This window comes from Sminthopsis crassicaudata, chromosome 2 (genome assembly GCF_048593235.1).
Source record: "Sminthopsis crassicaudata isolate SCR6 chromosome 2, ASM4859323v1, whole genome shotgun sequence".
NCBI classification, from domain to species: Eukaryota; Metazoa; Chordata; class Mammalia; order Dasyuromorphia; family Dasyuridae; genus Sminthopsis; species Sminthopsis crassicaudata.
Window position 1 is genome coordinate 70085566 of NC_133618.1, and position 25329 is coordinate 70110894.

At 34.3% G+C, this 25329-nt stretch overlaps 1 long non-coding RNA gene across 1 annotated transcript; it reads right to left on the bottom strand.

Moving 5' to 3' along the window:
- Positions 1 to 817: 817 nt before the first annotated feature.
- LOC141553216 (uncharacterized) lies at positions 818 to 3156 on the bottom strand. Its single transcript, XR_012485323.1, has 2 exons — positions 1468 to 3156; positions 818 to 900 (listed from the first exon to the last, which is right to left on the bottom strand). It is a non-coding gene; the product is annotated as an uncharacterized LOC141553216 (long non-coding RNA).
- Between the last annotated feature and the right edge of the window lie 22173 nt (positions 3157 to 25329).

Sequence of the window (25329 nt, forward strand, 5' to 3'; positions counted from 1 at the left end):
CTTTAGACTCTATACTAAACTGAATGTGTACAGAGTTTTTATGTTGACATCACTGTTGCCTATGAAACATGGACAGTCTATTAATATAATGGCGAAAAACTGATCTGCTTTCCATTTGAATTGTCTTACAAAGATTTTGAAGATTACATGTAAGGATAATATGCCCAACACTGATATTTTCTCTTAAATTGTACTGCCACATATTCAAAGTTTTCTGAAGAAAGACCAAATCTGATAGGCTGGCCATTTGGCACAAAAGCCAAGTAGGTACTTTACTAAAATACTATTTTAAAAAGAACTTGTAGAAGGTAAGTGCCCACATAGGTGTGAAAAGAACTAGCAAAAGGATCCTTTCAAGATCTCTCTGAAGGACTTGAGTATTGTTTCTGAGATATGGGAGATACTGTCATAGAGCCCCTTAGAATGGCATGGCTGCATCAAAAAAGAACATAAGTAACATAATGGAAACATGAGCTGTTCAAATCCAGAAGCAGACCCATCCCAAATATTCTTGACCAATACATGTCCCTGACCTTTGGTTGAGTCTTCCAAACTCACATTAGACTGATCAGAGACAATTGAACATTCTGTACGCTGACCTCAATTCCATGATGCCATTGGTCATCTTTGAAAAAAGGGATTAAGAACTATTTGAAAACTGCCTATTAAATAGAATGTGAGCTGCTTGAAAGTAGGCATCGTTGTTCCCTTTTGCTTTATCATTAGTACTAAGAATAGTGAATGGTCCTTAAAAAGTTAGCCCTTAATAATTAATACTTGATTGTGATTCTTCCATAATACATTTATTTCTCTGAAATTTTCTTTTCTTTTTTTAATCATAGCTTTTTATTAAAAGAACATATGCATGAGTAATTTTTACAACATTGTCCCTTGCTGTCACTTCTTTTTTTTTTTTTTTTTTTTTTTTTTTTTTTGAATAAATAAGATTTTACTGACATGGTAAGTATGGATAAGAATTTTTTTTTTTATTATATATATATTTTATAATATTATCCCTTGTATTCATTTTTCCAAATTGCCCCCCCTCCCTCTATTCCCTCCCCCCGACGACAGGCAATACCATACATTTTACATGTGTTACAATATAGTCTAAGTACAATACATGTGTGTGAATATCATTTTCTTGTTGCACAATAAACATTAGAATCCGAAGGTACATGTAACCTGGGCAGACAGATATTAGTGCTAACAATTTACATTCACTTCCCAATGTTTCTTCTCTGGGTGTAGCTACCCCTGTCCATCATTGATCAACTGGAAGTGAGTTGGATCTTCTTTATGTTGAAGATTTCCACTTCCATCAGAATACATCCTCATACAGTATTGTTGTTGAAGTATACAGTGATCTTCTGGTTCTGCTCATTTCACTCAGCATCAGTTGATTTAAGTCTCTCCAACCCTCTCTGTATTCCTCCTGCTGGTCATTTCTTACAGCCTTGCTGTCACTTCTGTTCCAACTTTTCCCTTCCCTCCCTCTACCTCTTCCCCTAGATGGCAGGCAGTCTCATACATGTTAAGCATGTTAAAGTATATACTAGATACAATATACGTATGCAGATCCATATAGTTCTATTGTTTTTTTTAAGTAATTTTATAATTATAAAATTTTTTGACAGTACATATGCATAGGTAATTTTTTACAACATTATTCCTTGTACTCCCTTCTGTTCTGAATTTTCCCCCTCCTTTCCTCCACCCCCTTCCCTAGTTGGCAGGCATTCCCATACATATTAAATATCTTAGAAAATATCCTAGATAAAATAAATGTGTGAAGAACCAAATTTTGTTGTTGTTGTTGCAAAGGAAGAATTGTATTCTGAAGGTAAAAATAATCTGGTGAGAAAAACAAAAAATGCTAACAGTTTACATTCATTTCCCAGTGTTTCTTTTCTAGGTGTAGCTGATTCTTTCCATCATTGATCAATTGGAATTGGATTAGCTCTTCTCTATGTTGAAGATATCCACTTCCATTAGAATACATCCTCATACAGTATCATTGTTGAAGTGTATAATGATCTCCTAGTTCTGCTCATTTCACTCAGCATCAGTTGATGTAAGTCTCTCCAAGCCTCTCTGTATTCATCCTGTTGGTCATTTCTTACAGAACAATAGTATTCCATAACCTTCATGTACCATAATTTACCCAACCATTCTCCAATTGATGGGCATCTGTTCATTTTCCAGTTTCTAGCCACTAGGAAAAGGGCTGCCACAAATATTTTGGCACATACAGGTCCCTTTCCCTTCTTTAGTATTTCCTTGGGATATAAGCCCAGTAGTAGCACTGCTGGATCAAAGATTTGTACAGTTTGATACATATAGTTCTCTTGTTATACAAGAAAAATAGGATTAAGAAGGTAAAAATAATCCGGGAAGAAAAACAAAGATGCAAGTTTCCACATTAATTTCCCAGTGTTCCTTCTTTGGGGTAGCTGATTCTGTCCATCACTGGTCAATTGAAACTGAATTAGGTCTTCTCTTTGTCGAAGATATCCATTTCCATCAAAATATCATACAGTATCGTTGTTGAATTATATAATGATCTCCTGGTTCTGCTCTTTTCACTCAGCATCAGTTCATGTAAGTCTCTCCAAGCATCTCTATAGTCCTCCCGCTGGTCAATTCTTACAGAACAATAATATTCCATAACATACATATACCATAATTTGCCCAACCATTCTCCAATTGATGGGCATCCCTTCATTTTCCAGTTTCTAGCCACTACAAAAAGGGCTGCCACAAACATTCTCACAAAAGTACTTATATTGGCTGTAAGTTATTCTTGGCTGCATACCAAGTTCCTTAGCCTTTTGGAACATCAGATTCCAGGCCCTTTAATCCTTTAATGTGGACACTGCTAGATCCAGAGAATTCCTTATTGTGGCTCCTCTATATTTGATTTTTTTTTTTCTAACTGCTTGTGGTTTTTTTTTTTTTTTCCCTTGGTCTGATAATTCTGGAATATAGCCACAATATTTCTTGAAGTTTTGATTTTGGGGTCTCTTTCAGTAGGTGATTGATAAATTCTTTCAATGTCTATTTTACCCTCTGTTTCTATAACATCTGGACATTTCTCTTTGATAATTTCCTGGAAAATAGTGTCTAGGCTCTTTTTTACATCATATTTTTTAGGAAGTCCAATAATTCTCAGATTATCTCTCCTAGATCTATTTTCTTTCGAGGTCTGTTGTTTTACCAAGTAGGCATTTGATGTATTTTTTTTCCTTTTTTTTTTTTTTTTTTTTTTTTGTTTGTTTGACTGATTCTTGGTGTCTCCTCGAGTCATTCATTTCCATTTGTTCAATTCTGATTTTAATGAATTATTTTCTTCATTTACTTTTTTATTTCTTTTTGTAAGTGTCCGATTGAGTTTTAAAGTGAGTTGTTTTGTTCTTTGGATTTTTTTTTTCCATTTTGCGAATTTTATTTTTTCTTTCTCCAATTGACCAATTATGCTTTCCTTGGAATTGTTTACCTTTTCCAATTCACTAATTCTGTGTTTTTAGGGATTTGATTTTTTTATCCACTCTATCTTGAAATGAGTGTGATGACTTATCCAGACCTTCTTGCCAAGCTTACCTTTCCTTTTCCCATTTTTCTTCTACCTTTCTTGTAAGAGCCTTTTTAATTTCCTCTATGAGAGTCTTGTGTTTTGAGGACCAGATCCTATGCCTCTTTGGGGATTCATCTGGAGACATTTTATTTTTAGTCTCTGCAGAGGTTTGAAGTCTGGTCTCTATTCATATAGAAGCTATGTATATTTAGAACCTGTTTTAATTTTTTGCTCATTTTGTCAAAGAATCAAAGAAAACAAACAAGCAAAAAGCAAATGTGGTCTGCTTTTTGGGGAGTGTGATGTTGCCAAGCTTCCTCTACCCACTACAGAAGGTAGAAGCAGCAGTAGGACTGAAATGGCTATGCTTTAAGACTCTGAGAGCATGCTGAGTCACTCCTGGTACTAGGTTGTGGCCAGATCCCAAGAGACCCTAAGATTTTGGGATTATAGTCTTTACTCCCTGTGTTTATAGCTTCTCTGCTGATCTACTGGCTTGATGCCATAGCAAAGTAGCTCACACTGTAGTAAAGTTTTCCCCGCTCCTATTTCACACCTCTCCCCCTTCAGTCTGCTCAGGGTGAGTTGCCTGCCAAGCTCTCACTGCCTGCCTGCTGTCCACGCCTGATTTAACTGTTCCTGCCTACAAGCAAAAACAGACCTTTTCTGGTGAACTTCGAGGATATCTTCTGTTGGTAATGTATTCGTGGATTTTTTCTGTCAAGCACTAATTCTGGAAAAAAAATACTCTGAAGGTAAGAAAGAACTTAGATGTGTATGTCCTCTCTACCATCTTGACTGGAAGTCTCTAACATTTTCTTTATAGTATTTAAAAAATAATGTCAAAGAACTGGAAACTAAGAATTGCTTGATTTACAGCATTTTAGATGCAATCTATGGTATAAGCCATATACTCAGTCTTGTTATTAGATGGACTAGATTCAATTGTGGGGTTTATTCACACAAATTATTTGCAGAGGGGAATCTTCTCCCTACAAAGGATATTAACTGAGGATTCAGAATTTGGCTTGTGTCTAAGTTTATATACAATGGAAAAAAATTCTAGGTCCCATGAAGGGAAATAAGCTCAGAATGAAAGAAAAATAGGCTAAAGATTATTTCTCCAACAGAAAAGACAACTTGTAAAAAGTCAAAGAAACTCTATTTCCCTCTTTGGAGTATCTCATATTGTAACAAACCTATATAATCCTCTAATTTTATAGGGTTATGAAAATCTAAAGGTTATTCAACAAGAAAAAAAGCAATACATGCATATATATGTATTCATATATTCAAAAAGAAGGCGCTAAATGTGGAAAGGGAATGGAGAGAGCCTGGAAAAAGTGTCACACAGAAAGTATGATTTAAATTGTGTTTTGATGGAGAGTAGGGAAGCCTAGAGGCAGAAGTGAATAAGTAGAACATCCCAAGAACGAAGGGCATGGAGTGAAATAGATATGAATGATATGTTGTCTGTGAGAAATAACAAGACCAGTGTTACTGAACTGTAAAATACTGGAAGGGAATAAAATTTAAGAAGACTGTAAAGATAAAGAGCTCACAGTATGATTGACTTTACATGCCAAATAGACCATTTCACATTTGATCCAGGAGATAATAAGAAACCATTTGAGTTGTTCAGTTGGGGTGGGATGGATAATATGGTCAGACCTATACTTGAGAAAAATTACTTTTGCAGCTAAGTGGAGGATGAATTGGAGTGGGGAGAGATCAGAGGCAGAGATACAAATGAGAAAGCCATTGCAATAATTCAGTTGGAAGCTGATGAGAGCTTGCAAGAGGTGGCAGCTGCACAAGTGTCAGGAAAAAAAAAAAGGTTTAGTATCATTTTTGTTGTTTAGCCATTTTTCATTCTCTAAAACCATTCTACTTTCTACAATTTTGTTGTTAAATCATTTTTTTTCAGTTGTGACTAACTGTTCATGGTCCCATTTTAGGTTTTCTTGGCATACACACATTTTCATCTCCAGCTTATTATACAGATGAGGAACTGAGATACACACTCTTAAGTGACATATCCAATATCACACATTTGAGAAATGTCTGAGACCAAATCTGAACTCATGAACTGTTTTCAGGACCAGCATTTTATCTACTATGCTACATCGGTGGCCCTAAGGCTTATGATATAAGAAACTTTCATAACTGTAAATTAAAATGTATTTTAAGAGTTAAGACAAGTTAAATAAAGAGGAATTGCTAAATGGAACCATGTGCCATGCATTAGGTTAAAATTGAGGATAAAAAGATTCATGCCCTCAAGGACTTCATATTCTAATAAAAGTATAATAAAAAAAGGACTTCATATTCTAATAAAAGTCTAATAAAAGTACTAAGAGTCAGTTAGTACATAGGAACTGTCAAACCAATATCTCAAGAAGTTCTATTTAATCCCTTAACTAGGAGGACTGCTTTACTCTCTAGTATTCTTCTCCCCAAGTTTACTGTTTCTTTAAATTCAAAGAGTAAGTCATTTTGATAATGAAAAATAATTTTACAACAATTGATCAAACTTAATGAAATGCATTTTAATGTTGATAAATGTAGATTTCTTTTTTTTATTTAGAATTTTTTATAATATTATCCCTTGTATTCATTTTTCCAAATTATGTCCCCCTCCCTCCACTCCCTCCCCCCGATGACAGGCAATCCCATATATTTTACATGTGTTACAATATAACCTAGATACAATATATGTGTGTAAATACCATTTTCTTGTTGCACATTAATTATTATATTCGGAAGGTATAAGTAACCTGGGTAGATAGACAGTAGTGCTAACAATTTACATTCACTTCCCAGTGTTCCTTCTCTGGGTGTAGTTATTTCTGTCCATCATTGATCAACTGGAAGTGAGTTGGATGTTCTTTATGTTGAAGATATCCACTTCCATCAGAATACATCTTCATAAAGCATTGAAGTATACAGCGATCTTCTGGTTCTATTCATTTCACTCAGCATCAGTTGATGTAAGTCTCTCCAAGCCTCTCTGTATTCCTCCTGCTGGTCATTTCTTAAAGAGCAATAATATTCCATAACCTTCATATACCATAATTTACCCAACCATTCTCCAATTGATGGAAATCCATTCATCTTCCATTTTCTAGCTAGAACAAAAAGAGTTGCCACAAACATTTTCGCACATACATGTCCCTTTCTGCTCTTTAGTATTTCTTTGGGATATAAGCCCAATAGCTGTAATGCTGGGTCAAAGGGTATGCACAGTTTGATAACTTTTTGGGCATAGTTCCAAATTGCTCTCCAGAATGGCTGGATTCTTTCACAACTCCACCAACAATGTATCAGTGTCCCAGTTTTCCCACATCTCCTCCAACATTCATCATTATTTGTTCCTGTCATCTTAGCCAATCTGACAAGTATGCAGTTGTATCTCAGAGTTGTCTTAATTTCCATTTCTCTGATCAGTATTGATTTGGAACACTCTTTCATCTGAGTGGATATAGTTTCAATTTCATCATCTGAGAATTGTCTGTTCCTTTGACCATTTATCAATTGGAGAATGGTTTGATTTCTTATAAATTAGGGTCAGTTCTCTATATATTTTTGAAATGAGACCTTTGTCAGAACCTTTAAATTTAAAAATATTTTCCCAATGTGTTACTTCCCTTCTAATCTTGTTTGCATTAGTATTGTTTGTACAGAGACGCTTTAGTTTGATGTAATCAAAATCTTCTATTTTGTGATCAATAATGATCTCTAATTCTCCTCTGATCATAAATTCCTTCTTCCTCCACAGGTTTGAGAGATAGACAATTTTCTGTTTCTCTAATCAATTTATTATCTCATTCTTTATGCCTAAATCATAGACCCATTTTGATCTTATCTTGGTAGATGGTGTTAAGTGTGAATCAATATCTAGTTTCTGCCATACTAATTTCCAGTTTTCCCAACAGTTTTTTCCAAATAATGAATTTTTATCCCTAATGTTGGTATCTTTGGGTTTGTCAAAGATTAGATTGCTATAGGTGTACCCTTTTTTGACCTTTGTCTCTAATCTGTTCCACTGATCTACCTGTCTATTTCTTAGCCAATACCAAATGGTTTTGGTGACTGGTGCTATATAATATAGCTTTAGATCAGGTACACTTAGACCACCTTCCTCTGACTTTTTTTTCAGTAGTTCCCTTGCAATTCTCGACCTTTTATTCTTCCATATGAATTTTGTTGTTATTTTTTCTAGGTCATTAAAATAATTTCTTGGGAGTCTGATTGGTGTATCACTAAATAAATAGTTTAGTTTGGGGAATATTGTCATCTTTATTATATTTCCTCGGTCTATCCAAGAGCACTGAATGTCTTTCCAATTATTTAAATCTGACTTTATTTTTGTGGCAAATGTTTCGTAATTTTTCTCATATAATTCCTGACTATTCTTTGGTAGATGGATTCCCAAATACTTTATACTCTCAACATTTGTTTGGAATGGAATTTCTCTTTGTATCTCTTGCTGTTGCATTTTGTTGGTGATATATAAAAATGCTGAGGATTTATTTGGATTTATTTTGTATCCTGCCACTTTGCTAAAATTCTGAATTACTCCTAATAGCTTTTTAGCAGAGTCTTTGGGGTTCTCTAAGTATACCATCATGTCATCTTCAAAGAGTGATAGTTTGATTTCCTCATTTCCTATTCTAATTCCTTGAACCTCTTTCTCGGCTCTTATTGCCGAGGCTAGCGTTTCTAGTACTATATTGAATAGTAATGGTGATAGTGGGCAACCTTGTTTCACTCCTGATCTTACTGGGAAAGGTTGCAGTTTATTTCTATTGCATATTATGCTTATTGACAGTCGTAAATATATGCTCCTGATTATTCTAAGGAATAGTCCATTTATTCTTATACTCTCAAGACTTTTTAGTAGGGATGGATGTTGGATTTTGTCAAATGCTTTTTCTGCATCTATTGAAATGATCATATGGTTTTTATTAATTTGATTATTATTATGGTCAATTATACTAATAGTTTTCCTAATATTAAACCAGCCCTGCATTTTTGGTATAAATCCTACTTTTTGTTAATATCTTATTTAAGATTTTAGCATCAATATTCATTAAAGAAATTGGTCTATAATTTTCTTTCTCAGTTTTCAATCGACCTGGTTTAGGTATCAGTACCATGTCTGTGTCATAAAAGGAGTTTGGTTGGACTCCTTCATCCCCTATTTTTTCAAATAGTTTATATAGCATTGGGGCTAATTGTTCTTTAAATGTTTGGTAGAATTCACATGTAAATCGATCTGGTCCTGGGGATTTTTTCCTGGGGAGTTGATTAACAGCTTGTTCTATTTCTTTTTTCTGAAATGGGACTATTTAAGCAATTTATCTCCTCCTCTGTTAATCTAGGAAGCCTATATTTTTGGAGGAAGTCATCCATTTCACTTAAGTTATCAAATTTATTGGCATAAAGTTGTGCAAAGTAACTCATTATTTCTCTAATTTCCTCTTCACTGGTGGAAAGATCCCCCTTTTCATTTGTAAGACTAACAATTTGATTTTCCTCTTTCTTTTTTCTGATCAGATTTACCAAAGGTTTATCTATTTTATTGGCTTTTTCATAAAACCAACTCTTGGTTTTATTTATTAATTCAATATTTTTTTTTACTTTCAATATAATTGATTTCTCCTTTTAATTTTTGTATTTCAAGTCTAATTTTTGGTTGGAGGTTTTGAATTTGGTCTTTTTCTAGCTTTTTAAGTTGCAGGCCCAATTCGTTAATCTTCTCTTTCTCTATTTTCTTCAAATAAGCCTTTAAAGATATAAAATTTCCCCTTATTACCGCTTTAGCTGTATCCCATAGATTTTGGTATAATGTCTCATCATTGTCATTATCTTGGGTGAAATTATTAATTGTTTCTATAATTTGCTGTTTCACCCAGTCATTCTTTAAGATGAGATTATTCAGTTTCCAATTACTTTTTGGTCTATTTACCCCTAACTTTTTACTGAATGTAGCTTTTATTTCATTGTGATCTGAGAGGAAGGCATTTAATATTTCTGCCTTGCTACCTTTAAATTTGAGATCTTTATATCCTAATATATGGTCATTTTTTGTATAGGATCCATGAACTGCTGAGAAGAAAGTATATTCCTTTTTATGCCATTCAGTTTTCTCCAAAGGTCTATCATACCTAGTTTTTCTAATGTTCTATTTACTTTTTTAATTTCTTTCTTATTTGTTTTGTGGTTTGATTTGTGTAAATCTGAGAGTGCAAGGTTGAGATCTCCCACTATTATAGTTTTACTGTCTATTTCTTCTTGCAATTCTTTTAACTTTTCCTTTAGAAAGTTAGATGCTATACCACTTGGTGCACATACGTTTAGTATTGATATAGCTTCATTATTTATGCTACCTTTCAGCAGGATATAGTTTCCATCCTTATCTCTTTTAACTAGATCAACTTCTGCTTTTGCTTGATCTGAGATAAGGATAGCTACCCTTGCTTTTTTGGCTTTGCCTGAAGCATAATAGGCTCTTTTCCAACCTTTTACCTTTACTCTGTATGTATCTCCCTGCTTTAAGTGTGTTTCCTGTAAACAACATATTGTAGTGTTCTGATTTTTGATCCAGTCTGCTATCTGTTTCCGTTTGATGGGATCGTTCATCCCATTCACATTTACAGTTAAGATTACTAATTCTGTATTTCCTGCCATCATAATATCCCCAGATTATGCTTTTTCCCTTGACCCCCCTGAAACCCTTCCCCAATATTTAATTTATAGACCCCACTTGTGACGCACAGCCCTCCCTTTTTTTAGTATCCCTCCCCCCTTCCTCCATGTCCCTTCCCTTATTCTCCTTTTCCTTTTCCCTTTTCCTCTCCCCCCTTTTAATGAGGTGAGAGAGAATTCTCTGAAAAACATATATGTCAATTATTTACTCTTTGAGCCTCTTCGGATGAGAGTAATATTCACACAATATTTCTCCCCCTCTCTAAATTCCCTAAGATATGGTGAATTTCTATGCCTCTTCCTGGGATGTAATTTCCCTCTTTTTAGCACTCCTTCCCCTTTTTCTGATACTACCCCCTTCTCTTTACTACACCCCCCCTTTTTTATATCAGTAAAATCAAATTATCCATGTGTACTTTCTATATATCCACAACAGAGATACAGTTCTCAAGGGTTCTGTGTATCTTTTTCTGTTTCTCTTCAGTCTTGTGGATGTAGATCAAATTTTTTGTTTAAGTCTGTTTTTTTTTTTTTTTGTTTTTTTTTTTTTTTTTTTTCTTAGAAACATATGGAATTCCTCTATTTCACTGAATGGCCATCTTGTTCCATGGAAAAAGATGCTAAACTTAGCTGGTTAGTTTATTCTTGTTTGCAATCCTTGATCTTTTGCCTTTCAGAATGTCAGGTTCCAGGCCCTTTGATCTTATAATGTGGAGGCAGCCAGATCTTGTGTGACCCTTATTGTGGCACCTTGGTATTTAAATTGTTTTTTTTTCTAGCTGCTTGCAAGATTTTCTCCTTGGGTGGTAATTCTGCAGCTTAGCCACAATATTCTGTGGTGTTCCTTTTTTAGGGTCTTTTTCAGAAGGAGTTCGATGAATTCTTTCGATGTCAATTTCCCCTCTGTTTCTATTATCTCTGGACAGTTCTCTTTGATAATTTCCTGTAAAATAGAATCTAGACTCTTTTTTTGGTCATAGTTTTCGGGAAGTCCAATGATCCTCAGATTATCTCTCCTAGATCTATTTTCCAGGTCTATAGATTTTCCCAGTAAGTATTTGACGTTATTCTCCAGCTTCTCTCTTTTTTTTTTTTTTTTTTTTTTGACTGATTCTTGGGTTCTCAATGAATCAGTCATTTCTATTTGTTCCATCCTGAATTTTAAGAAGTTATTTTCTTCATTCACAGTTTTTAGTTATTTTTGTAAATGCCCAATTTCATTTTTAAATGAATTATTTTGCTCTACTGAATTTTTTTCCATTTCCCTAATTTTTTTTTAGAGAATTATTTTCTTTTTCCAATTCAGAAATCCTTCTTTCCTGTGATTTTTTAACCTTTTCTAATTCACAAATTTTGTTTCCCTGAATCTCCTGTGAATTCTTTATTTTTTCCAACGCTAATTTCAGAATGTTGTTATTCTCTATCTTAGCTTCTCTTTCCTTTCCTTATTTTTCTTCAAACTCTCTTAATTTTTTAATAGTCTCTTCTAAGAGAGAGTTATGTGATGGGGGCAGGAATCATTCCCTTTTAGATTGTTATCTGCTAACTCTCTGCTATTAACTTTCTCGGGGTTGGATACCCGCTCTTTCTCTGTGTAGAAAGAATCGATCGTTTTTCTTGTTTTTTTACTCATATTTAAAAAATCTTTTGGGGTCTGTCCCTGGGGTAGGAAATTATTTATTTATTTCTTTATCAGCTTCCTCCCAGACTGGAGGGATGCAGCGGCTTCTGCACCTGAGGTAATAGAGAGCTCTGGGAGAGAGTTCCCCTCCCCCTCCCTGGAAGTGCCTTGGTGGTGATTAGCAGGTCTGCACTTTGAGGGCGCTGTGTGTCCTAGCGACTTCCCTGAGGTTTCAGACTCTACAGTAAAGGCAACACAAAGCCCAGCCAATGTGTTCCATGGGGCATGGATGTCAGTAGCTGATATGAAAAGCCCCTGCACTCAAACTGGAAGTGTCTGTCCTGAAACTGCGGTCCATCTTTCAAAGGTTCTGCTTCTCTGGGACTTCTTGGGTTGAGTTCCACAGCCTCCTGCCAAGCCAAGCATTATGTGTTACTTTGGGCTGTGTACGCCTGCTTTTCAATCTCTTAACTACACCCAGGTGAAAGACCAGACAGCCTAAGTTGGCCACACCCACAGTGCCCAGATCTGTTGAGTCACTTTCAGATTAGGGTGGTTCTAGTATCTGGCTTTATATTTTAAAGTGGCTTGATTTCTCTTCTGAACTGCTGTTTTATAAACAGAGAAGAGCTAACAGCCTGTGCCAGATTCTTCTATCTCAGTGGCTTCTCTGATCCCAGAGCCCTCCCCAGTGCGATCAGCGCAGCGTGCCACCACCCAACCGTCTGTGCTGGCCTCTTTTTTTTTTTCCTCCCCTGGTAACTGACCTTTTCTGTTGAAACTCCAGTTTCTCTTCAGCTTGTAAGTCGTGCTTCCAGTCCTTGTGGTTTCTATCAGTCCAGCGCTATTTTTGAGGCTGATTAAACTAATTGGTATTGAGGGAAGAAGGGAGCTCACAAAATCGTGTGTATCTTCTTCGCCATCTTGGCTCTGCCCCCGATAAATGTAGATTTCAACAGCATTCAAAAAAAAAAAAAAAAAACACCTTTTCAAGTAAAATATGAGGATTACATAGCAAGAAATAATTCACTTTTTTTCTGAATGGAAAGCTGAATATCTCAACAGTAAGAAGGAATAGCCAAAAATAATATTGAGATCTCAGGATCACTAATAAATACTTAGGATATTAAATAAAGTGCTTGTCCCACTGTCTTCTGCATTGTTTTGACATATCTGCAATATTTTGACCAGTTCTAGATTCCATTGTTCAGCAAAGACATTAACAAGATATTAAATAACTAGAATAGATTCAAACAATGTGAATTTGAATCTGAAAGATATTTTCAATAATAGGATAAATAGATGTCATTAAATAAATGGAATTAGTTAAGCCAGGGAAGATAAAGCATTTATCATGGGGAAAGGAAGAGAAGAATCATTATATTCAAATATTTTAGGATTTGTCATGAGTGGAAATGTTTAAAACAGCTTCTCTTGGCTCCATAGAGAAGGACCAGTGGATAAAATTCACATTGAGGCAATATTTGGATCATGATAAGGAAATGTTTCTCTTTGTAAAAATTAGAGTTGTCAGAAACTGAATAAGCTACATCACAAAGCAATGAGTTATCCATTACATGAGTTCTTCAAATAGAGTTTATATAAATTTTGAGCATTTATCTTATAAAGAAGAAGACTTCTCACACTTGGGTTTGATTAGATGATGTGTAAAGTTGCTTTCTGATTTTTAAATACAGTTTTTTTATGATTTCCTAATGTTTGGCAATTTCAAGATATCAACTTTTTTGTGTTCTAGAAATAGTTTCACTGCTTGTAGGCTTTATATGGCCTGACTCACAATCTACTAAGAGGAAGCTATGAGTCCTGACATGATTTGGGGATATCTTTTGACTAAAATGAATAATCCAAGCCCAAGATGAATGGCAGTAAAAGAAAATATGCTTCTGTCACAGAAATATTTGAATCCGTGTCATACCTTAGGGCAAATTTTTAAGCCTTAGGAAAATGACTCACTATTTGACATTTCCCCTGAAGACTGAAATAAAGGAAAATTGATTTTTAGTTCCTGGCCAAGAAGTACTTCTGTTTGGAGGAATTGGGCTCATTTTGAATACTTCTATTAGTAAAAAGCTCATTCTCAAACGGGAAGTGGAGAAATGGGAGGGGATGTTATTAGTCAGCATATGTACTGAAATCCTGCCAGATAGTCAGTTAGTATAAAAAGGCAGGCTTCCAATGGTCAGCTTATATAGGAAAACTACTTTGACAATCAAGTCAGATATGGTTCAATGAGGTCTGGGCTGACATCCATGAAATGATGGTGAATACAGATTGTATTTCACTAGACTTACAGTTAGAAGATCCTGAAAGACAAAGAAGTACTGTTAAATAGCTATAGATTATAAAACTTCCTATCTATAAAGTTATTTTGATTCTATTTAACTGAATTCATTGTAACTCAACATTTATTAAGCATCAATTATTTATAAAATATTGTAGTCTTCAGTAAGGATAAATAAAAATTGAAGTGATGTACCCTGCTCTGAGAGATTTTGCAATCAAATAGAGGTAAAAGTCTGTAGAAAAATAACAATGGTATTGATCAAAGTAAAATGCAGGGACTATACCATACTTCTAGGCTTTAAAAGCTTGCTGGGAGTGCTTGGCCAATATAATCCTCATATGGATATAGCAACATAGAAATTGTTTACCTGGTTATATTCTATTAACTGGTAAACAGAAACTTTTTGATTGGCTACAGAGCTGGAAATCAGCCATATTTTGAAAGTAGAAACCAGACAAAGTGTCTTTGGTTCTTATTCCTGCCTGGGTATATTCCATTAGAGACACAAGGATTGTTGAAAGTTTCAGTGAAATGAGAGGTTTCGGGTCTTTATCTCTGTTAGTCATAGTAATGTATCACCTGAGCATACAGCCTTGCTGTTGCTTGTGCACTCATTATTTCTAATCTTTCCTATTTCTAGGTGAATAAGTTTAGGAGAAAACAATATGTTTTTGCCTCTCAAAGGTTAGCCTAACAAGTACTAAAAATCAGAGATTGGAGTCCCTGTTATATTTTATTGCCAGTATGCCTAAGCAATCAATCCCAGAGGAACAACTTTTGTGATTTAACCCAGTGTTAACTGAAATTAAGAATAATGGAATAATTATGTCTCATTTAGAAATAAACTCAGTAATGCCCGTGAATATTATTAAATTTCTTTAAATTTGAACCTACTCTCACCATGAACCAAAGTGGTTTACCACATACGTGTTACCACTACAATATTTGTAGTTCTGTTCTTGCAATATCTTTACAATAAATATGTCCTTGTAAATTAATTGCTTAATTTATTAAATTAAAACTTTATGAATAATTATTGATTAACAGCAAGAAGAACATGTCTGAATAGAGTTAAACCTGATTGTGATATAGGAAAAAAATAACAACAACATCAAGAACAATTAAACTTTCCTAACTCCTCAGTTATGGCAAATGTATCAAATTATAATCATAAAATTAACAATAAAAACAACAGAAACAGTAACAACTTAACATGTGCACAATACGTTTCAGTTTTAAAAGTCATTTCCTCACAATAAAATTTTGGAGTAAGTAGAGAAAATGTGACTGTACTAATTTTACTGTGAAGGAACATGAGTCTGATTCGAAGAGGTTGTTAATTGTTTAGCAAAGTAAGTGTAGCATGAGTTAAAAAAAAAAAAAAAAAAAAAAAAAACTTTGTAAGAAATGGACTACACCATTTGAGTGTAGATAAATCACTTACCTCTAGATATCAGAGCATGTGTGATGTATCATAGGTTTCCCTAAAAAGTATTTCATAGCATGGAACTGGTGAAGGAAAACAGGGTTCATTTAAATCATAAAGCACAGTATAAGCAAAGACAGGGAATTGGGAATACATAGGATGAAAATGGGGAATGAAAAGTAATCCAGTTGTTTTAATAGAGAATTTAAAAAGAACTATATTACTTGATAATTCTAGAAAGTAGCATGGAGTCAAATTATAGAGTGTCTTTAATGCCAGGATTATATGCTATCAATAAAGAAATCACAGCGAGATTTTGTTCATTTATTTTTTTGCTTTTTTTTGTTTTTTAATTAGAAAAGAGGTATGATAACAGTTTTTTGTGCAGTCAGCTGTGATATAGGATATTAGTCATTATTTCCTTTTTTTCTGGATTATAGAACTACCTTCCCCCTTTCTATAATGTTTTTATTTATCTTTTTTGTTTATTTGTTTTATTTTCTATGCAAAGTTTATTGGAATTTCTTTTGGTAAATGAATCACTGAGAAGAATCAAGTTTTTTGTAGTTGATCATTGCATAAATTACTGTTACTGTATGTAATATCTTTCTGGTTTTGCTTGTTTCACTCAGCATCAGTTCATGTAAATCTTTCCAGGTCATTCTTAAATCAGCTTGTTCATTATTTTTTATATAGCAATAAATTCCATTAACTTCATATACCACAACTTGTTCAACAATTTCTCAAGTAATGAGCATTCACTCATTTTCCAGTTGTTTGCTCCCACAAAAATCTGTTACAAACATTGTGGCATATGTGGATCCTTTCCCCTCCTTTTTGATTTCCTTGGGATATAGATCCAGTATTGGCACTGCTGCATCAAAAACTTTATTTTTTTAGCCCTTTGGACATAGTTCCAAATTGTTCTCCAGAATGGTTGGATCAGTTCTCTTACTGTACCAACAATGCATTAGTGTTCCCCAGTCTTCCCGCATTCCCTCCAATGTTCATCATTAGTTTTCATGTCATTTTAGCCAATCAGAGAAATATGAAGTGGTACTTCAGAACTGCTTTAATTTGCATTTGCTTAATCAATAGTGATTTAGAGAATTTTCATTTGGAAAGACTTACATGAACTGATGCTAAGTGAAATGAGAGGAACCTGGAATTCATTGTACATGGCAATGTCAATATTATGCAATGATCAATTCTAATGAGCGTAACTTTTTCCAACAATGAAATGGTTGATGTCATTGATCTTGTGATGAAAAGAGGCATCTATACCCAGAGAGAGGACTATGGGAACTAAATGTGGATCAAAATATAGCATTTTCACTACTTTTGTTGTTGTTTGCTTGCATTTTGTTTTCTTACTCATTAACTTTTCTTTTTGATCTCATTTTTCATAGCAACAAAAGAATTGTATAAATAAATTTACACATGTTGGATTTAACATATATTTAACATGTTAACATATATTGGATTGCTTGTCATCTAAGAGAGAGGGTGGAAGGAAGGAGGGAAAAATCTGAAACAAGGCTATGCAAGAGTCAATGCTGAAATATTATTTGTGCGTATGTTTTGAAAATAAAAAGCATTAAAATGAAAACAAGAAAATCTGTATTCCTGCCTGTCTCTTTTGCATTTTCTCCAGATGTTTTCTAGGATTTAATTAACCTTCCTTGTTTCTTTCAGATTTATTTTTGGTTACATTTGTTTGATTCTGAGAGGTAAATATTGAGGTTCTACTAGTATAATTTGCTATCCATTTCTTCTAGTAATAGACTTAAAATCCTCTCTAGGAATTTGGTTGCTCTTCTACTTGGTGCATGCACATTTATTATCATTTCCACTTCATTGTTTAAGGTACTATTAACCAAGATATACTTTTCTTCTTTGTCTCTTATAATTAGATCTACTTTTACTTTTGCTTTATCTGAAACTACAATTGCTACCCCTGTTTTTTTTTTTTTTTTTTTTGTGTTGAAGCTTATTAAATTCTGCTTTAGCTTTTTACCTTTACTCTGTATGTATCTTTCTATTTCAAATATGTTTCTTGTAAACTCCATATTCTAGGATTCTGTTTTTTAATCCATTCTGTTATTTGCTTCCCTTTAAGGGAGAGTTAATCCTATGCATACTCATGGTTATGATTATTAACTCTGTATTTCCTTCCATCTCATATTTTCCCTGTTTATACTTTTGTTTTCTCTTTCCACCTTATCCCTCCTTAGCAGTGTTTTGTTTTTAACTCACCCACCCTCTACCTGCACTATTTTCTATCATCCCTCTCCCTTCTCTTACACATTTCTCCTAGTATTTCCACCCTCCATTCTACACAGCCCCTTTCTTTTTTCCCCTCTTTCTCTTGCTACTTCTTCATAAGGTAAATATATATTTCTATACCCAAATTAATTATTCAGCTATTCCCTTTTTAAGCCAAAAATGATGGGACCAAGCCTCTGAAAATGCTCATTCTTCTCCTTTCTTTCCCTCTGATATAATGTCTTTTGTACTTCTTCCTGTGATCTAATCTGCCCCATTATATAACCTTTTTCATCTTCTCCCAGTACAGTCTTTTTTCCAGCTCTCAATATTTTTTTTAATTTGGTATTATCAAATTAGAGTCCAAACAACACCACACTCTTCATCCATTTGATGCCCCATCTCTGTGACTGCCTCAAAAAAAAAAAAAAAAAAAAAAACAAAACACTGTTCTCAACAATTACAATCATTATTTTCCCATCTAAGAATGAAAAATTTAATCTTCAAATTACATATTTATTTTCCCCTGTTTACTTTTCTATGCTTCTTTTGGATCATGTGTTTGAAGAATAAATTTTCTGTTTAATTCTGATTTTTTCAACAGAACCAATTGAAAGTATCTTACTTCATTGAAAATCTATCCCCTCCTCTGAAAGATAATGCTCAGACTAGCTAGGTAATTAATTTTTGGTTGTCATGCCAAGATCTTTGCCTCCCAGAATATGGCATTCCAGGTCTTATGATCTTTTATGGTAGATTCTGCCAGATCCTGGGCAATCCTGACTGTTGCTCCTTGATAGTTGATTTGCTTTTGTCTGGTGACTGGTAATGTTTTTCCTTCAGATGATGGTTTTGGGTTTTTCCAACAATGTTCCCTGAGGTTTTTTTCTTGTGGGATATCTTTCCCAGAACTGAATGATGGATGTTTTCAATGACTATTTCCACCTTTGTTTCTAATATATTAGGACAGTTTTCCTTGATGATCTTTTGAAGAATGTAATCCAGGATTTTTTTTTTTTTTTCTTTTTCTTTTTTTTTTTTTTTTTTTTTTTAGTCAAAGTATTCAGGTAGATCATTGTTTTGTTTTGTTTTGTTTTGTTTTGTTTTGTTTTGTTTTGTTTTGTTTTGTTTTTGAATTGTCTGTCCTGGATCTATTTTCCAAGTCAAGTTGTTTTTGCAATGAGCTATTTCACATTTTATTCCATTTTTTTCTCACTTTTTTTGTTTGACTGATTCTTGATGTCTCGTAGAGTAATTAACTTCCATTTGTCTCAGTCTAGTTTTTAATGAGTGATTTTCTTCAGCTAGTTTTTGCATCTCTTTTTTCATTTGATTAAATTTACTTTTCAACTGGAACACTGATACATTGTTGGTGGAATTGTGAATATATCCAACCATTCTGGAGAGTGATTTGGAGCTATGTTAAAAAAGTTATCAAACTGTGCAAACCCTTTGATTCAGCAGTGTTACTACTGGACTTATATACCAAAGATATTTTAAAGACTGGAAAGGGACCTGTATGTGTAAGAATGTTTGTGGCAGTCCTCTTTGTAGTGTCCAAAAACTGGAAACTTAGTGGATGCCCACCAATTGGAGAATTGTTGAATAAATTGTAATATATGAATATTATGGAATATTATTGTTCTATAAGAAATAACCAGCAGGGTGATTTCAGAAAGGCCTGGAGATATTTACATGAACTGATGCTGAGTGAAATGAGCAGGACAGGAGATCATTATATAATTCAACAACAATACTATATGGTGATCAATTCTGATGGATATGGCCCTCTTCAACAATGAGATGAACCAAATCAGTTCCAATAGAGCAATAATGAATTGAACCAGCAACATCCAGTGAAAGAACTCTGGGAAATGAGTATGAACCACTACATAGAATTCCCAATCCCTCTATTTTTATCCACCTGCAGTTTTGATTTCTTTCACAGGTTAGTTGTATGGTATTTCAAAGTCTGATTCTTTTTGTACAGCAAAATAACTGTATGGACATGAATATATATCTTGTATTTAACATGTACTTTAACATATTTAACATGTATTGGTCACCCTGCCATCTGGGGGAGGTGGGAGAGGGAAGGAGGGGAAAAAGTGGAACAAAAGGTTTTGCAATTGTCAATGCTGAAAAAATTACCCATGCATATATATTGTAAATAAAAAGCTATAAATAAATAAAACAATCTTTCCAAGATGCTGTTTTCTTCAGTATATATATATATATATATATATATTTTTTTTTTCATTTGGCCAATTGTAGTTTTGAGACATTGCCTTCCTTTTGCGAGCTGTTCCCTCTCCCACATACCTTTCATTTATTTTCTCATTTTTTTTTCTTCTACCTCTCTTATTTACCTAAAATCTTTCGAATCCACATCCACAAAGCCTCTTTGGACTCAAGAGCAATTCATAACACTTTTTGGAATTTCCTCTGTGGACATTTTATCCTTGGCTGATGTTTTGGTCTTCACTGTCAACATACTAGGTTTCTAGGGTTCTATATTATTTTTGATTTCTTGCTCACTTATTTTCCTTTTCTTTTTGCATTTCCACTTTTTAAACTTTTATGGTTAAACTCTGTTCCTGGGGCAAAAGGGGGTGCTGTTCCAAGCTTTTTGAACAACAGGATTCTCTTGTGCTTACAAGGGTAGTTTTGCCAACCTCTTTCCAGGAAATAATCTGGTTTCCAAGAGTTTTTCTTCTGAAGTAGGACTGAACGCTTCTCCAATGGTTTGTTTCACAACCAAGCCAGGACCTAGAGTCATAGTTGCTCATCTTCTATGTTTAAGAACCTGTCTCTGATTCTTTTTGAACTGAAGAGAACCCTCCTTTTCACTTCATTGAGATTGATCTTTCTTTAAATTTGTCCAATCTATCTTGAGCTGGAGGGGAGTTTCATTTTATCAGATTCTGTTCAGAGGCTTGTTTTCATGTTATTTTTGAGGGAAACCTGTTTCCTCTTCCTGGTTTCAGTGGAAGAAACTTGTATATTTGTTTTTAACAGAATGATCCCAGGTCATCTTTAAAATTTACACATGAGTTTTTCTCTATGTTGCCTTGAATTCTAACAAGATTACATATTTGAATGAGGTGGGGTGAGGTGGTGATAATGGTAGCAGTAATGGTTTATATTTTTTAACTAGTCAATGACTGATCTGAGATTGTTGACTTACAAAGAATAAAAATCTTATGCTACAATCACAAATTGGCATGGACTATAAGATCCTTAAACATCATCTAATCTAACTACATCATTACCCATTGGTGCTTTGGAGTAATCAAAATCCATGCAAAGTTCATAGCAGTCTTAAGTCTCAAATATAAGACCTCTAATTCTAAATTCAGAGATCTAATGGAATCATAACTTCCCAGATTGTTGGTCCATTCTAGTATGGAATATAAAGAGCAATGAGATTGTCAGTTGAATTGAACTTTTTACTCTAAAACTTATTCTGAGGTCATGACCAAATAACTTAAACTATATATAGAATTTCCTAAGTTCAAATAACCTTTGTAAATATGTGTGTGATATTATCATTTGCTCTGGTTCTAGTATCGCCACATGATCAGGACAGAGCTTCATACCTTTAGAGTTGGAAAAAGCTTTAGAGGTCTTTAATCCAATCCTGAATGAAGTGGTGTTTAAATAGATTTTGATTTTTCCAAATTGATGTAAGCAATAAATATGAAAGATAATATTTGAATCTTGGTCCACTCTCTACAAAGCCAGGGCTTTTTCCTCAAAGTGCCACTTGACCTTCAAATCTATAGGCGCATGTACTCTCACAGATTGCTTTCAACTCAATATTTGCTTTCTTTCTTATTCGAAGCTGATGTCCTTTAGGTTTTTGTTCCTAACTTTTGTGTCTGTACTTCAAGAATTGCAGTTTTATTAAATTCTACCTGTTGTGTCCAGACTAGTTCTCTGGAAGATCTCAGTACCAGCTTGTGTCCTTGGTCTTAGAAAAGGAGTGATGAGTGGTTGTTCAAATATGGAGTCCATGAATTCCAATTCTCTCAGCCTTATATACCTTAATATTCTTATATAACTAAAGCATATTGCAATACCTAACCCGACCATATAAACAATTTGCTATTGTATGTAGATGACTCTTTGCCACTTTAGTATTACTCTGCTTTAATTATAACACAGATTGTCACTGCCTCCTGCCTTTGTAGGAAGGCCAAGACACTGTTAGCAGGTTCCCTCTATCTGTGGCCCTCTACATCTACCTTCTTCCCTATAGAAGGAGGCCTATATTAGTATAGGTTTTTTCTCTTACTTCTTCTCCCTTCTGTTAGGGAACGGATCAGCCAAGACCACTCACTGCCTTACAATAGTCCATGTTCTCATGAAATTCCCATTCAAAGACATAGTTAGGGAAAGGGTATTTTATCACATTGCCATTCCCATAAGTCCTCTCTAAAGGAGCAATTTTCATTTTGCCAGCTCTCCTGATGTTTTCACATTTTACCTGCAGCATTGCCCCTGCAGAGAAATACATTTTTGAAAGTATCATTCATCTTCCTTTGATTTCTAAAACTGCCTAAGATGTTTGAAAAAAAAATATTTTGTCTCACTAATAACACTAAAAAGGAGAAAAGATATAATTGTAGGTAGCACAAAATAGAGGAATATTAAATTATATTCTACTGAGGTAATTGTCTGTTCCTTCTTAACTACCCAAAGGCATAATTGTATTTCCAGTAGCAAAGGCATTCCAACTGGGCAGTGAGGTAGCAAGGGAAAAATTGCCTCCAAGAGCCCTGAGGAGTGCTCCAGGCATTTGAATGTCCAGAAAATGACATCAACAAATATTTCCATTGCTGATGTGTGAAAATTAAACCTAAGCACACTGCACGTTTGGTTCCATGTGGTCTTGGGGTCAAAGTTGAGGAGCAAGGTGAAACATTGTCACAATAAAACAATATAGCTATCAGATATTTATTCTGAGTATCTATTAGCTATGAGATAAAGATAGCATATACCATAGTGATTATTTCAGTAGACAAAGTCAGAGGAGTTAACAAAATCATTATAGTTCTGACTCAAATACTCATTAGTTGGATCCGTTAAATATACCTTGATACCCTTAGTTGTAAATTAAATAAACTAGTAAGTGCCTACTTCCTAATTCTATTTTGGAAAAAAAAAGGGATATGTGTGATTTGTAACCTTTAATGTGTTATAGCAATGTGAGATATTCATAGTTTTTCCTTTTGTGATTAGTAATAAATTTGTATTGTCATATGATATGGGGGCAGTGGAGGTGACTATGTATGTATGTGCTTCAGAACTATTTGAGGTCTGGACATATGTTATACCATTAAGGGGCAATCTGTGATAATTCAGCATTTTAGAACTGTTTATTTTTCTTGTTGATGCCTTCAAAATCATTTGTATTCTCTTTATTGCTCCCCCACACTCCTTTAGGCTGAGTTTCTGATAAATGTTAGAATCCTATTAGATGGTAAAGTCTGATAAACTGAATTAGACTTATGACTTTCATCTTAGATGCATTCAATATGTAGATATCCATTGTGTATAGCTGAATAGTTGGGGGATGGGGACAATCAAAGGATCTCCCAGGCAAGGCATCTGGGGTAGACTTTTGAATCAAGGAATATAGTAATTTAAGAATTAGAAGCTTTTTGGTACCGATAATCTATGGACATTTACAGCACCCTCAGTTGTTACACAGTCAATAACATTCTCCTGGATTTAACCTAGGGCCATTTTCAGATTGTTCTTCTATGAGGCTCTAACTCCAGTTAGGAGTAGGCACTAATGATATTGTACAGCTGCTTAGATCAACGTGGGGCATTTACTACAGCTGGGAACAACTGAATTTCCCAGCAAGCAATGATTAGCATTTTGATCTTGACAAGCACTTTCCTGTCTGAATGCCAGTGCCTGAGTGATTGTTGTCACCAAGCAAGCCTTAAGCTGAGATTGCCCATATAGCCTGTGGTTTGTTTCTGCTTACTGAAAACACTTGATCAAATACTTATGCACTCCAAATGTGAAAGTGTATTAGGAGTAATTTTCCCTGATTCTATACTGTGGAGTCATTTGGTATGTCAGCCTTCACAGCTACTTAGTTTGCACTGGAAAGTCAGAAAGTGTCAAATGGAATTGAAGACAGAACCCCAGGCTCACTGAGCTCTTGGACAGTCACATTCCCCAGGCCACAGCTAAGTGTAGGGTGGAATAGCAAAGGCTATACCCTAATGCAGACTGAAATTGTTTCCCATTTTCTCTGTCAGAGAAAACACCTCTTTTTTTCTTGGTGTCAGTGATGAGGTTGAAAAAAAAATCCAGTTTGTTCCTACCTATTCAAATATTGTCAATTCTTTTTAGGGGCCAGGTCAAATCTTTCACCTTCTCCAGGAAGCCTCAGATATATTCTACCTCTTATTAATATCATCATTTATAATTTCTATAGTTCTTTCACTTTGTATATCATACTTTTTCATTATGGTCCTATATAATTCTCAAATTTTTCCATCATATTACTTCTTAAATAATGTGTCACAGAATAATATATTGTCCATATGGAATTGTATTGACTAGTTTACCACTACTATCACTTTGCAGATGTGGAAACTTAGACGCAGAATGGATAAATAACCACCCAAATTCATACAGATTTGCAGCAATAAAATTATTTGATTTGATAAAAAATATTCTAGTGTCATCTTATTATGATTACTTCTGATTTAGTCAGCTAAATAACTGTTAGGTGCAGGGCCCAACTGTCTTTTTATCCTCACCATTAATTTAATCTCTGTAAAGGAAGGAGACATGTTTTCTACATTTTTATGTCTTCTGAAAAAGCAAATGTTATATAAATAAGCCATAATTTTATAGCAGTAAGGAGAAAAAAGAAAAAGACTTGGCAAATGGTGATCAAAGTCATCAGATTTTAGTTTCTTCATTGTCATTTGGTTGCTAATTCCTATGATATGTCTCGGTTGCAGAAGACATCCAGGAGGCTCTCTGTAATTCAGGAGTATTATGAGACACAAATGAGATAAAGGATATGCAGCACTTCACAAAAGTTATAGTGCTTTTTAGATATTAGTTAATATTATGCTAATCCTATAGATATTAAGCTTCAGTTCTGGTGATTGCTTCATTCTCTGAGCCTTCTTGCTCAGATCAAGCCATGCATATAGAGCAATATTAGCTGTGTCGATAAATGTTTAACAAAAGTCAGAAGAACATGGGTTCAACTCAAGCCTCAAAATCAACGTGTACAGAACTTTTCATTGATACAGATTGATTATTCAATATCCCATGCTTATTTATGAGGGGTAGAGTTAGTAGGAGCTGGAGAAAAGTGAGATCTTGCTTCTCTAGCTTCCAATGTTAAAAGTGAAAATGTAATACCTCAATCATTCATCAAGTTT